The sequence below is a fragment of the Leucoraja erinacea genome, chromosome 26, assembly GCF_028641065.1.
Source record: "Leucoraja erinacea ecotype New England chromosome 26, Leri_hhj_1, whole genome shotgun sequence".
Lineage (NCBI taxonomy): Eukaryota > Metazoa > Chordata > Chondrichthyes > Rajiformes > Rajidae > Leucoraja > Leucoraja erinaceus.
In genome coordinates, this window is record NC_073402.1 from 597,976 (window position 1) to 612,112 (window position 14,137).

General features: G+C 43.3%; 1 protein-coding gene across 1 annotated transcript in view; it reads right to left on the reverse strand.

Annotated features, from left to right (window-relative positions):
* rspo1 (R-spondin 1) overlaps nt 1-14,137 on the reverse strand; it is a 263,230-nt gene that overhangs the window by 77,386 nt on the left and 171,707 nt on the right. The gene's annotated exons all lie outside the window — the stretch shown is intronic.

Sequence of the window (14,137 nt, forward strand, 5' to 3'; positions counted from 1 at the left end):
GTAATGTCCAGGTTCAGTAGCAGCTTCTTCCATACAACCATTAGGCCATTAAACACTACAACCTCCAAATAAGCGTGCGTGCATGCGTGCGTTTGTGCATGTCTCTGTTTTTTGTCCTGTTTACTGAATACTTTGATTATATATCTGTTATGCTCCAGCATGTCAGGTAACATCTCCAAAGAAGGATGGATGATGGGGCAGGTCGGGTCCCGACCACTCAGATACCCCAGCACTCTGTGTCTATCTTTGGTATAAACCAGCATCTGCAGTTCCTTGTTTCTACATTGAAGAATATCATTTTCTGTTTTGGTTCATATGACGATAAAACATTCTTGACTCTTGACTGAGAAGTCCTTAGGGCATTTATGAATATTTTTGCCTCAGAGAAAATGAACATTCCATGCTTTGTCACATAAGTTGTTAATTATTATTTAATGGAGTAATTACATTGTAACATTTGTACAAGCTCCACAGTGGTTATTTTATTTATGTAAATTATTTCCTCAGAAAAATATTTAAAAGTATGATGAATTTTATTTATTATTTTTATATGGTTTGATTATAATATGTCAGCTTGTAACATATGTTTACATTCCAATTTCTATTTACACTTTGTGAAACATTTAAAATGATTCCCTTTTGGTCCTGGTTACCTGGACACATATGACAACCAGCATTGTGAAAAGAAAACCCTGCTACACAAATGGGCGGCACGGTTGCACAATGGTAGAGTTTCAGCCTTGCAGCATTTGTAGCGTCGGAGACCACTGGTTCGATCCCGACTGTGGTTGCTGTCTGTACGGAGTTTGTACGTCTTCCCCATGACCGCATGGGTTTTCTCCGAGAACTTTGGTTTCCACCCAAACTCCAAAGACGTACAGGTTTGTAGGTAAAATTGGATTGGTACAAGTGTAAAATTGTCCTTAGTGTGTAAGACAATGTTAATGTGCGTGGATAGCTGGTCAGTGTGGACTCGGTGGGCCGAAGCGGCTGATTCCACGGTGTATCTCCAAACTAAAAAACTAAACAATCTTTAAAAAGGAAAAGAGACTGTTCTTAATTTCTAAACCGGAAGACAGCATGGAAGAAGAGGTCAAACGTGGATAATTTCTTAACTTATGCTATTTGTTGAATTAGTGTCTGTCTTGCCACACAGTTGATGTGAGACAAATGGTGAAGCTAAGAGGGCTGCGGCAATTAAAAAAAAAATTACATTAACTCTTCTCTTTTCCCAGGTCAGCTTTTTTGTCCATCATGCTCACAGTAAAAGCTAAAACCAATGGACAAACACCGAGGATCTCTCTCATGTTCCAAATGTCATAATCCTCCACCCTTGTCCCTAGATGTGCTTCACTAACTGTATGAAGCACTGAATTGTTGAATACTCCAGAAGGAAACAAGAAACAGCTTGACTTTAATATATACACGAGGAGAGCAGAATTATAATTGATGGCTTTAATACATAATACAATGAAGTACTTTCTGAATGTTCATTTTTCATTTTTTAATCACTCAGGATAAGATTTGTTTGAATATCTGTTCAATTCCGGCTTCAGCAAATTTGCAGATGACACAAAGCTGGATGGCAGTGTGAAATGTGAGGAGGATGCTATGAGGATGCAGGGTGATTTGGACAGGTTGGGTGAGTGGGCAGATGCATGGCAGATGCAGTTTAATGTGAATAAATGTGAGGTTATTCACTTTGATGGCAAGAACTGGAAGGAAGATCTATCTGAATGGTATCAAATTAGGAAAATGGTAAGTACAATGAGATCTGGCTGTCCTTGTTCATCATTCACTGAAAGTAAGCATACAGGTATAGCAGGCAGTGAAGAAAGCTAATGGCATGCTGGCCTTCATAACCAGAGGAGTTGACTATAGTTGAATCGAATATAGGAGCAAAGAGGTCCTTCTGCAGTTGTACAGAGCCCTAGTGAGACCACACCTGAAGTATTGTGTGCAGTTTTGGTCTCCAAATTTGAAGAAGGACATTCTTGCTATTGAGGGAGTGCAGCATAGGTTCACAAGGTTAATTCCTGGGATGGCGGGACTGCCATATGCTGAAAGAATGGAGCGACTGGGCTTGTATACACTGGAATTTAGAAGGATGAGAGGGGATCTTATTGAGACATATAAGATCATTAAGGGTTTGGACTCGCTAGAGGCAGGAAACATGTTCCTGATGTTGGGGGAGTTTAGAACCAGGGGCCACAATTTAAGAATAAGGGATAAGCCAATTAGAACGGAGATGAGTAAAATATTTTTCACCCAGAGTTGTGAATCTGTGGAATTCTCTGCCTCAGGCGGCACTGGAGGCCAATTCTCTGGATGCTTTCAAGACAGAGTTAGATAGATCTCTTAAAGATAGCGTAGTCAAGGCAATTGGGGAGAAGGCAGGAACGGGGTATTGATTGTGGATGATCAGCCATGATCACAGTGAACGACAGTGCTGGCTCGAAGGACCGAATGGCCTACTCCTGCACCTATTGTCTACTGTCAGCCAAAACCATTCTCTCCCAACCTGGGCGACACGGTGATGCAGCGGTAGAGTTGCTACCTTACAGTGCCAGGGTCCCAGGTTCGATCCTAACTACGGGTACTATCTGTATGGAGTTTGTATGTTCTCCCTGTGACCACATGGGTTTTCTCCGGGGTGCTCCGGTTTCCTCCCACATTCCAAAGGCGTGCAGGTTTGTAGGTTAATTAACTGCTGTAAATCGTCCCTGATGTATAGGATAGAACGAATGTTGGGAGATCGCTGGTCGGCACAGACTTGGTAGGTCGATAGGCCTGTTTCTGTACTACATCTCTAAACTAAACTAAATTTATTAGCAGTATACATTTTTCTCCACTTTTATAGCAGTATGCCAGGAAAGTGGAAAACTGAACTGAAGTGGAGACACCCGCCCTGTACGATAAATAAGGTCATATAAGGTCACCATTATAACATATATATAACATATAACAATTACAGCACGGAAACAGGCCATCTCGGCCCTACAAGTCCATGCCGAACAACTGCATTATCCCAGTGCAGGACACAGGCCATGTGATCTTGCTGGACATACACAAAGTCATCTTCAACTCACATCTCAAGTACTAATGTCTACCAGAAACATTTCACTCATTGGTCTAGATTGTTAAAGGTTACAGTTTTAGTGGTCAGCCCATTAGCTGCTAACACACCATTTGTCTCTCAGTGCCAATGGTCAGCCCATTGTTCTGCTGATCAGTCTTGTCCCTCCACTGCACTCATTACTCGCCCATCTCTTCCCTGAACCACGCCCCACTGCTGCCTCCATGTTCAGGTCGAAATTTAGCTTAAGCTTAAAGTTATATACATTTAACGTCAATTACACCAAGCCTCCTTCCATAGAAATATGGTGAATCCTGGAATGCACCAGTAACATCACATCCAGATGGTTAAAATATCCCTTCTTACCTAATATCATTCGTTACATTACATTTTGCTTTTTCCCATAACTTTTGACAAGCATGCCTTTGTGTAGTTGTTTTTGACGGTCTATAGTAAATTACACACACACACACACAGGGTCTATAGTAAACACACACACACACACACACACACACACACACACACACACACACACACACACACACACACACACACACACACACACACACACACACACACACACACACACACACACACACACACACACACACACACACACACACACACACACACACACACACACACACACACACACACACACACACACACACACACACACACACACACACGGCTCCAACAATCCCTGTTGAAGCTGACATCATCAGTGGATCTGTCACTCAAGGAACAAAATTATTTCCTTAAGTTTCAGTTTGAGTTTAATTTATTGTCATGTGTACTGAGTTAGTGAATGGCTTTTGTTGCACTTTAACCAGTCAGTGGAGAGACTATACATGATTACAATCGAGCTATCCACAGTGTACAAACACATGATAAAGGGAACAGTGTTTGTATAGAAACATAGAAAATAGGTGCTGGAGTAGGCCATTCGGCCCTTCGAGCCTCATTCAATATGATCATGGCTGATCATCCAACTCAGTATTGTGTACCAGCCTTCTCTCCATACCCCCGATCCCTTTAGCCACATTTAACTCCCTCTTAAATATAGCCAATGAACTGGCCTCAACTACCTTCTGTGGCAGAGAATTCCACAGATTCACCACTCTCTGTGTGAAAAATGTTTTTCTCATCTCAGCCCTAAAAGACTTTCCCCTTATCCTTAAACTTTAGTGCAAGATAAAGATGGTAAAGTCTGATCAAAGATAGTCCAAGGGTTTCCAATGAGGTAGATGGAAGCTCAGGACTGCTCTCTACTTGTCCTTTCACTAAGTGATTAAAGGAGGAGTATCATTTCATGACTAAAATCACTTCCAATTGTTGCAGAATTGTCACCCAGGTGCAGAGATAGAAACAAGGTATTATGACTGCTCAGAATCAGTTTTAGTTATCTAATTAATTACCGGGCCCGTCAGCCGCGCCTACGCAGTTGGGGGAGGGTTGCCGGCCCTGCCGCCATTTTCACTGACGTCACAACGGGGATCTCTGGCATCACACCAGGGACCCGACAGGTCATCTAGTTACAGTTAAAGACATTATTTATGCTGTTTCTTGCAATTGGACGATATGTTTATTGGTTTCTGGCTGTTGTGGAAAAAGGACAGTCCTGCCCTCCAACATAATTCCATCCTGGGTCCACATGTAGCAGGTTTCATAAAAAGCGGCAACCACATACAATACTTGAACTAAAAATGCTAATGGTGGGCTGCAGGTTTTGAGGGTAGCTGCAACCAAAATTAAAAATTAATTTATATGAATCTAAGAATGACAGTTTTCCTCTGAACTATAGAATGAACAGGGAAATGCTTGGATAAATGGATGTGGAGAGGCTGTTTCCACTCATGGGAGAGTCTAGGACCAGAGGCCACAACCTCCAATTAAAAGGAGATGAGGAGGAATTTCTTTAGTCAGAGGGTGGTGAATCTGTGGAATTCGTTGATACAGACTGTGGAGGCCGTCAATGGATATTTTAAAGGCAGAGATAAATAAATACTTGATTAGTATGGGTGTCAGGAGTTATGGGAAGAAGGCAGGAGAATGGATAGAGAATACATGATAGATTAGCCATGAGTAAATGGTGGAGTAGACATGATGGGCCGAATGGATTAATTTTGTTCCTACAAATTATGATCTGATAAACATGAAGACAGAAGGTCTGAGCATAAAGTGCATTCAGAAAATAATCAGACACTTCACTTTTTCCACATTTTGTTATGTTACAGCCTTATTCTAAAATGGATTCTTTTTTTTAATCATCAATCTCCACGCCATATCCCATAATGAAAAAAGCAAAAACAGGTGTTTAGAAATTTTTGCAAGGTAATTAAAAAAAAACTGAAATATCTAATTTACATAAGTATTCAGACCCTTTACTCAGTACTTTGTTGAGGCACCTTTGGCAGCGATTACAGCCTCAAGTCTTGGATGGAGAGCGTCGTTGCACAGCTATTTTCAGGTCTCTCCAGAGATGTTCAATCAGACTCTGGCTGGGCCACTCAAAGACATTCACAGGCTTGTCACGAAGTCACTCCTGCGTTGTCTTGGCTATGTGCTTAGGGTTGCTGTCCTGTTGGAAGGTGAACCTCCGCCTCAGTCTGAGGTCCAGAATGCTCTCGAGCAGGTTTTCATCAAGGATCTCTCTATACTTTACTCCGTTCATCTTTCCCTCGATCCTAGTCTCCCAGTTCCTGCCGCTGAAAAATATCCCCACAGCATGATGCTGCCACCACCATGCTTCATCGCAGGTATTGGATTGGCCAGGTGATAAGCGGTGCCTGGTTTCCTCCAGACGTGACACTTGGCATTCAGGCCAAAGAGTTTGGTTTCATCAGACTAGAGAATCTTATTTCTCATGGACTGTGAGTTCTTTGGGTGCCTTTTGGCAAACTTCAATCGGGCTGTCATGTGCCTTTTACTGAGGAGTGGCTTCCGTCTGGCCATGCTACAATAAAGGCCTGATTGGTGGAGTGCTGCAGATATAGTTTTCCTTCTGGAAGGTTCTCCCATCTCCACAGAGGAACTCAGGAACTCAGTCCGAGTGACCATCGGGTTCTTGGTCACCTCCCTGACCAAGGCCCTTCTCCCCCGATTGTTCAGTTTGGCCGGCGCCCAGCACTATGAAGAGTCCTGGTGGTTCCAAAGTTCTTCCATTTTAGAATGACGGAGGCCACTGTGCTGTTCAGGACCTGCAATGCTGCAGAAATTGTTTTATACCCTTCCCCAGATCTGTGTCTCGACACACTCCCGTCTCAGAGGTCTATGGCTAATTCCTTCGTCTTCATGGCTCGGGTTTTGCTCTGACATGCACTGTCAACTGTGGGACCTTATATAGACAGGTGTGTGCCTTTCCAAATCATGTCCAATCAATTTAATTTACCACTGGTGGACTCCAATCAAGTTGTAGAAACATCTCAAGGATAATCAGTGGAAACAGGATGAACCTAAGCTCAATTTTGAATGTCATAGCTAAGGGTCTGAATACTTCTGTAAATGTAATATTTCAGATATTTCTTTTTAATTACTTTGCAAGAGTTTCTAGACACTTGTTTTTGCTTCTTTATTCTTGGGTATTGTGTGTAGATTGTTGATTTTAAAAAAAAGAATCCATTTAAAAATAAGGCTGCAACATAACAAAATGTGGATAAAGTGAATACTTTCTGAATGCACTGTATGTATTGATTTATACTCACCCGGCTGTGAAGCACACACCACTCCCCAGGTGTTAGAAACATAGAAAATAGGTGCAGGAGGAGGCCATTCGGCCCTTCGAGTCAGCACCGCCATTTATTGTGATCATGGCTGATCGTCCCCTGTTAATAATCCGTGCCTGCCTTCTCCCCATATCCCTTGACTCCACTAGCCCCTAGAGCTCTATCTAACTCTCTCTTAAATCCATCCAGTGATTTGGCCTCCACTGCCCTCTGTGGCAGGGAATTCCATAAATTCACAACTCTCTGGCGAAAACGTTTTTTCTCACCTCAGTCTTAAATGACCTCCCCTTTATTCTTATTGGCAGTCAAAGACCCAAACATCTTCGGATTGAGAATGTTAACAATCTGGTTGTTTTACCTACAGCTTGTGCATCAGAACAAGAAGCTATTTAGATAATAGAATAACCAATTGATGAGGAGGATAATCAGCAACTCTTTGATTCAGAAGCAAGATCCTTTCACCATTTCAACAGAGTTGAAGAACATTTTAACAATCAACAATGACACCATCCTGTACCAGGAGAGTCTGTGTGGCACAGTGGCACAGCAGTAGAGTTGCTGCCTTGCACCACCAGGGACCTGGGTTTGATCCTGACAACGGGTGCTGTCTGTACGGAGTTTTTACGTTCTCCCCACGTCCAGCATGGGTTTTTGTCAGAATCTCCGGTTTCCTCCCACAATATAAAGGTATACGGTTTTGTAGGCTAATTGGCTTGCTATAATTGTAAATTATCCATAGTGTGTGTAGGATAGTGTTAGTGTGTGGGGATTGCTGGTCAGCGCGGACACGGTGGCCCAAAGGCCTGTTTCTGCACTGTATCTCTAAACTAATAACTAAACTAAACATTAAAAATGCCTTGAAAGGGAATGCTAGAACAGTTAATGTACAAAATGTGTGAGGAGGTTCATGTTCCTGTTGCTATCCCATGTACTATATCAATGAGGTCATTGTTTACTACATCTGAAAGAGCACGTGGTCAGTTTATCCCTGTTTATCCCTCGCTAGTTATCAAGTAATTCAGCAGTGCCTTCATTTCAGTGCTATGGTGTGGATATGACTGGACTGCTTTGCTGGCGGTAGTTAGGAGACTGATTGAGAGTAGGGAGGTGGCCTTTACAGTGTGTAGGAAATAGGGGAGTGAAACCAGTGAAATATGGAGGGGATCTGCAGCTGGAAGCCGTGTCTGTGTGTGTGTCTGTGTCTGTGTCTGTGTGTCTGTGTCTGTGTCTGTCTGTATCACAGTCATCGACTCGCCCACATGGAAACAGGCTGTTCGGCCACAATCATCCATACTGACCAGGATACACCATCTAAGATAATGCAATTGTCTATTTAGAAACATAGAAAATAGGTGCAGCAGGAGGCCATTCGGCCCTTCGAGCCAGCACCGCCATTCATTGTGATCATGGCTGATCGTCCCCTATCAATAACCCGTGCCTGCCTTCTCCCCATATCCCTTGACTCCACTAGCCCCTAGAACTCCATCTAACTCTCTCTTAAATCCATCCAGTGAGTTGGCCTCCACTGCCCTCTGTGGCAGGGTATTCCATAAATTCATAACTCTCTGGGTGAAAAAGTTTTTTCTCACCTCAGTCTTAAATGACGTCCCCTTTATTCTAAGACTGTGGCCCCTGGTTCTAGACTCGCCCATCATTGGGAACATTTTTTCTGCATCTAGCTAGTCCAGTCCTTTTATAATTTTATATGTTTCTATAAGATATCCCCTCATCCTTCTGAACTCCAGTGAATACAAGCCTTGTCTTTTCAATCTTTCCTCACAGTCCCGACATCCCAGGGATCAATCTCGTGAACCTACGCTGCACGGCCTCAATCACAAGGATGTCCTTCCTCAAATTAGACCAACCAAACCCCATTGAGATAATAATCTGCCCCCTTGTTTTTGCCACCAAAGTGGATAACCTCACATTTATCTATATTATACTGCATCTGCCACGCATCTGCCCACTCACTCAACCTGTCCAGGTCACCCTGCAACCTCCTAACATCCTCTTCACAGTTCACACTGCCACCCAGCTTTGTGTCATCTGCAAACTTGCTAGTGTTGCTCCTAATTCCCTCTTCCATATCATTAATATATATGGTAAACAGTTGCAGCCCCAACACCGAGCCTTGTGACAGTCCACTCGCCACTGCCTGCCATTCTGAAAAGGACCCGTTCACCCCTACTCTTTGCTTCTGGTCTACCAACCAATATTCTATCCATGTCAACACCCTACCTCCAATACCATGTGCTCTAATTTTAGTCACCAGTCACTCGTGCGGGACCTTATCAAAGGCTTTCTGAAACTCTAGATACATTACATCCACTGGCACCCCTCCATCCACTTTACTTGTCACATTCTCAAAAAATTCCAGAAGATTAGTCAAACATGATTTCCCTTTCATGAATCCATGTTGACTTGGACTAATCCTTTTACTGCTATTCAAATGCCCCATTATTACCTCTTTAATAATTGACTCCAGCATCTTTCCCACCACCGGTCAGGCTAACTGGTCTGTAATTCCCCGTTTTCACCCTCGTTCCTTTCTTGAAAAGTGGGATAACGTTAGCTATCCTCCAATCCACAGGAACTGATCCTGAATCTATTGAACATTGGAAAATCATCACCAATGGGTCCATTATTTCTAGAGCCACCTCCCTGAGGACCCTGGGATTCAGACCATCAGGACCAGGGGATTTATCATCCTTCAGTCCCATTAGCCTACCCAATACTATTTCTTGCCTAATGAAAATTTCTTTCAGTTCCTCTACCCCCTTACATCCTCTGTCCTCCAGTACATCTGGGAGATGGTTTGTGTCTTCCTTAGTGAAGACAGATCCGAAGTACCTATTCAACTCTCCTGCCATTTCCTTGTTCCCCATAATAATTTCACCTGTGTCTGCCTTCAAGGAACCCACATTTGACTTTGCTATTCTTTTTCCCTTAACATACCTAAATAAGCTTTTACTGTCCTTCTTTATATTCCTGGCCAGCTTCCCCTCGTACTTCATCTTTTCAGCCCGTATTGCCCGTTTTGTTTCCTTCTGTTGTCCTATGAAAGTTTCCCAATCCTCTGGCTTCCGGCTACTCTTTGCTGTGTTATACATCTTTTCTTTTAGTTTTACTCTATCCCTAACTTCTCTTGTCACCCACAGTTGCCTCCTACTCCCCTTAGAATCTTTCTTGCTTTTTGGAATGAAATTATCCTGTGTCTTCCGGATTATGCCCAGAAATTCCTGCCATTGCTGTTCCACTGTCATTCCTGCCAGGATCCCTTTCCAGTCTACCTTGGCCAGCTCCCCTCTCATGCCTTCATAGTCCCCTTTGTTCAACTGCATCACTGACACTTCCGATTTAACCTTCTCCTTCTCAAATTGCAGATTAAAACTAATCATATTATGATCACTACCTCCAAGCGGTTCCTTTACCTCGAGTTCTCTTATCAAATCTGGTTCATTGGACAACACTAAATCCAGAATTGCCTTTTCTCTGGTCGGCTCCATTACAAGCTGCTCTAAGAATCCACCTCGGAGGCATTCTACAAACTCTCTTTCTTGGGGTCCTGAACCAACCTGATTTTCCCAGTCTACCTGCATATTGAAATCCCCCATCACCACAGTGGCATTACCTTTGTTCCATGCCAGTTTTAACTCCTGCTGCAACTTACACCCTACATCCGGGCTACTATTTGGGGGTCTGTAGATAACACCAATTAGTGTCTTCTTGCCTTTACAATTCCTCAACTCAATCCACAGTGACTCTACCTCGTCAGTCCCTATGTCTTCCCTCGCAAGGGACTGAATTCCCTCCCTCACCAGCAGAGCTACTCCTATGCCCACCTGCCTGTCCTTTCTATAGGATGTATAACCCTGAATATTAAGTTCCCAGGCCCGATCCTCCTGCAGCCACGTCTCAGTAATCCCCACAATGTCATATCTACCAACCTCTAACTGAGCCTCAAGCTCATCTACTTTACTTCTTATACTTTGTGCATTCATATACAATACTTTTAATTCCTTACACATCTCACCTTTCATATCGATCCCTATTACACTTGGCCATACTCTCCTTTCCCTTTGTGGGCTTCTTTTCCCGTTAATTCTGGGGTCATTAACTATCCCTTTACTCTCTTTCCCTTTAACTCCATCCTCGACTATCCCATTTGACATCCCACCCCCTTTATTTAGTTTAAAACCACCCGTGTAGCAGTGGCAAACCTGCCTGCCAGAATGCTGGTCCCCCACCTGTTAAGATGCAATCCGTCCCTTTTGTACAGTTCCCCCTTACTCCAAAACAGACCCAGTGATCTAAGAATCTAAATCTCTGCCCCCTGCACCAGTTCCTCAGCCACACATTCAGGTCCTGTATCTCCCTGTTCCTGCTCTCGCCAGCACGAGGAACTGGAAGCAAACTGGAGATAACACCCTCGAGGTCCTGCTTTCAGCATTTTTCCGAGCTCATTAAAGTTACGCTGCAGAATATTCATCCCCTTCTTTCCGACATCGTTTGTGCCGATATGCACTACCACTTGCTGGTCACCTTCGCCCTTGAGGATTTTCTGCACTCTGTCCGTGACATCCTGGATCCTGGCACCAGGAAGGCAGCACACCATCCTCGAATCCCGTCTGTTGCCGAAGAAACCCCTGTCCGTACCTCTCACAATGGAGTCTCCAACTACAATGGCGTTGTCTGACGTTGGCCTCTTTGTTTTTGGCTCAACAGCCCTTTTTGCTTCGCAAGCCAGTGTGATATCCCTCAAATCCTTTCCTATCCATGTAACTGTCCAAATACTTTTGAATACTGTTATTGTACTTGCCTCACCATTTGACCCTTTGGATTCTATACATTTAAGGTGATCTTTCCTCTCTCACCTTAAATATATACCATTTAGTTCTTCAGAAAATCTGAGGGCATTGTAGAGTCATAGTCATAGAGTGATAAAATGTGGAAACAGACCCTTCGGCCACACTTGCCCACACCGGCCAACAACGTCCCAGCTACCTTCGGTCCATATCCCTCTATACCTGTTCTATCCCTGTGCCTAACTAACTTTCTTAAATGTTGAGATGGTCCCAGCCTCAACTACCTCCTCCGGCAGCTTGTTCCATACATCCACCACCCTTTGTGTGAAAAGGTTACACCTCCTATTAAATAATTTCCTCTTCATCTTAAACCTATGTCCTCTGGTCCTCGATTCACCTACTCTGGCCAAGAAACTCTGTGCATGTACCCAATCTATTCCTCTCATGATTTTATACACCGCTATAAGATCACTCCTCATCCTCCTGCACTCCACGGACCAGGTCCAGGCCTACTCAACTTCTCCCTATAGCTCACACCCTCTAGTCCTGGCAACATCCTCATAACTCTTCCCTGCACCCTTTCCAGCTTGACATCTTTCCTATAACATGGTGCCCAGAACTGAACACAATACTCTAAATGCGGCCTCACCAACGTCCTATACAATTGCAACATAACCTCCCAACTTCTATACTCAATACTCTGATTGATGAAGGCCAATGTGCTAAAGGCCTTTTTGACCAAGTAGTTGAGGTTTGTTTAATGTGAGGGTGGAGGAAGTGATAACATTGACCAAATACTTTACTTAGCCGGCAAGCCATGCAGGAGGAAAGCCAGGTTGCCCCAGAACCGTCTAATGAACAGTGTGCTCGGGACAATGTGGTTCAAGTTGCCTGGGGTGCTCCAAGAGGAACATAGGTCGTGACTTATTCAGGATCAGAGATATACAGTAACTACATAGTTGCTCTTTATAGACTGTCAGAGTGAGGCCCAATGCAAAATGGAGGAACAGCACCTCATATTTTGCTCTAACTTCAAGTAACCCTTGCTTTCCCTCTCTCTCCATCCCTCCTCATCCCAGTTCTCATACTAGTTTCATTGTCCTCTTGATTAAATGTTACTGATTGTATGCCTCATTGTCACCTTCCCCCATAGCCACCAATGTATCATTCTTCATCTTCCATGTCTTCATTCTCTTTGATCTCTCGTTTTCACACCTTAGTCTTCCACACTTCTATGTCGCCCTCTCCCCTGACTCTGAAGCAGAGCCCCAAATCGAGATATCACCCATTCCTTCTATCCAGAGATGCTGCCTGTCCCGCTGAGTTACTCCAACATGTTGTGTCTATCTTCAGTACTCTTTCTAGAGTTGGCAAGGACATGATGGATCAAGTGGCCTCCTTTTGTGCCGTAACTATTTTATGATTCTGTGATGCGTGGCCTGAAACAGAACATGGCTTTGCAAAACTAACTCACGACAGGAAATGCCTATTGGATCTTTCCAATGACCTGAAACAACTCGGAAATGTTTGTGAAAATTGATTTTCAGTTAGATAACGCTGAAAGTAATAGCTTTAAGCAATTAAATGTCCAGACAAATTATTTAAAAGACTGTTGGGTTCACACAATTTGTGGAAAGGGGGGAATGCGGGATACAGCTGGTCAGAACTGAAACATTTAGATTGCAAACTATTAGATTGCAATCTCTAATGTTTGAAATTATCAAGGGAAAATTCACATTTTTATCTTATTAGAACTTTGACTGGAAGTTTTCAGGGGATTCAACAATTTACATAATAGAATATAAGTTGGAATATGATCTATCAATGGTGAAATTATTCACCCTTCATGGTTTTGTTGTTTACATTGAATCCTAGACTTGTTGGCATACATCATATGTCTCCAGTCATATGTTTCTTGACAGCAAGCTTGGTGCAGTTGCCAGATCTTGTGGGGACCATTGTGTTATAGCAAGGACATCTCATGGTTCTCTTCTCAATCCTCCACTGTTAGAGTAAGGCCAAGCGCAAAATGGAGGAACAACGCCTCATATTTTGCTTGAGCACCTTACAATCCATCAGTACGATTATTGATTTCCCTAACTTCAAGTAACCCATGCATCTTCTCTCTCTCCATCCCTCTCCCACCCAAGTCGTTGTACTTGTTTCAAAATCGTCTTGCTGAGTCTAATTGTCTGTAACCTGTTTTCACCTAGCTCACAGCTAACAATGGCCTGTTTCCTTTATCATAGTTACTTTTTTGCATATTGTTCATTCATTTGTTCTAAATCTCTCGTTTCCCTTTCCCCTCAGTCTGAAGAAGGGTCTCGACCCGAAACGCCAACTATTCCTTTTCTCCAGAGATGCTGCCCGACACGTAGTTATTCCAGGTTTTTGTATCTATCTTCAGTGTAAACCAGCATCTGCAGTTCCTTCCTACACTCAATGATCAGTTGTGTAGAAGGTTCAGGATCTCATGGAAAACCTCATTCTAAATCTCCAGGCTCAGCCATGTTCACTATTGAACTGGGCTT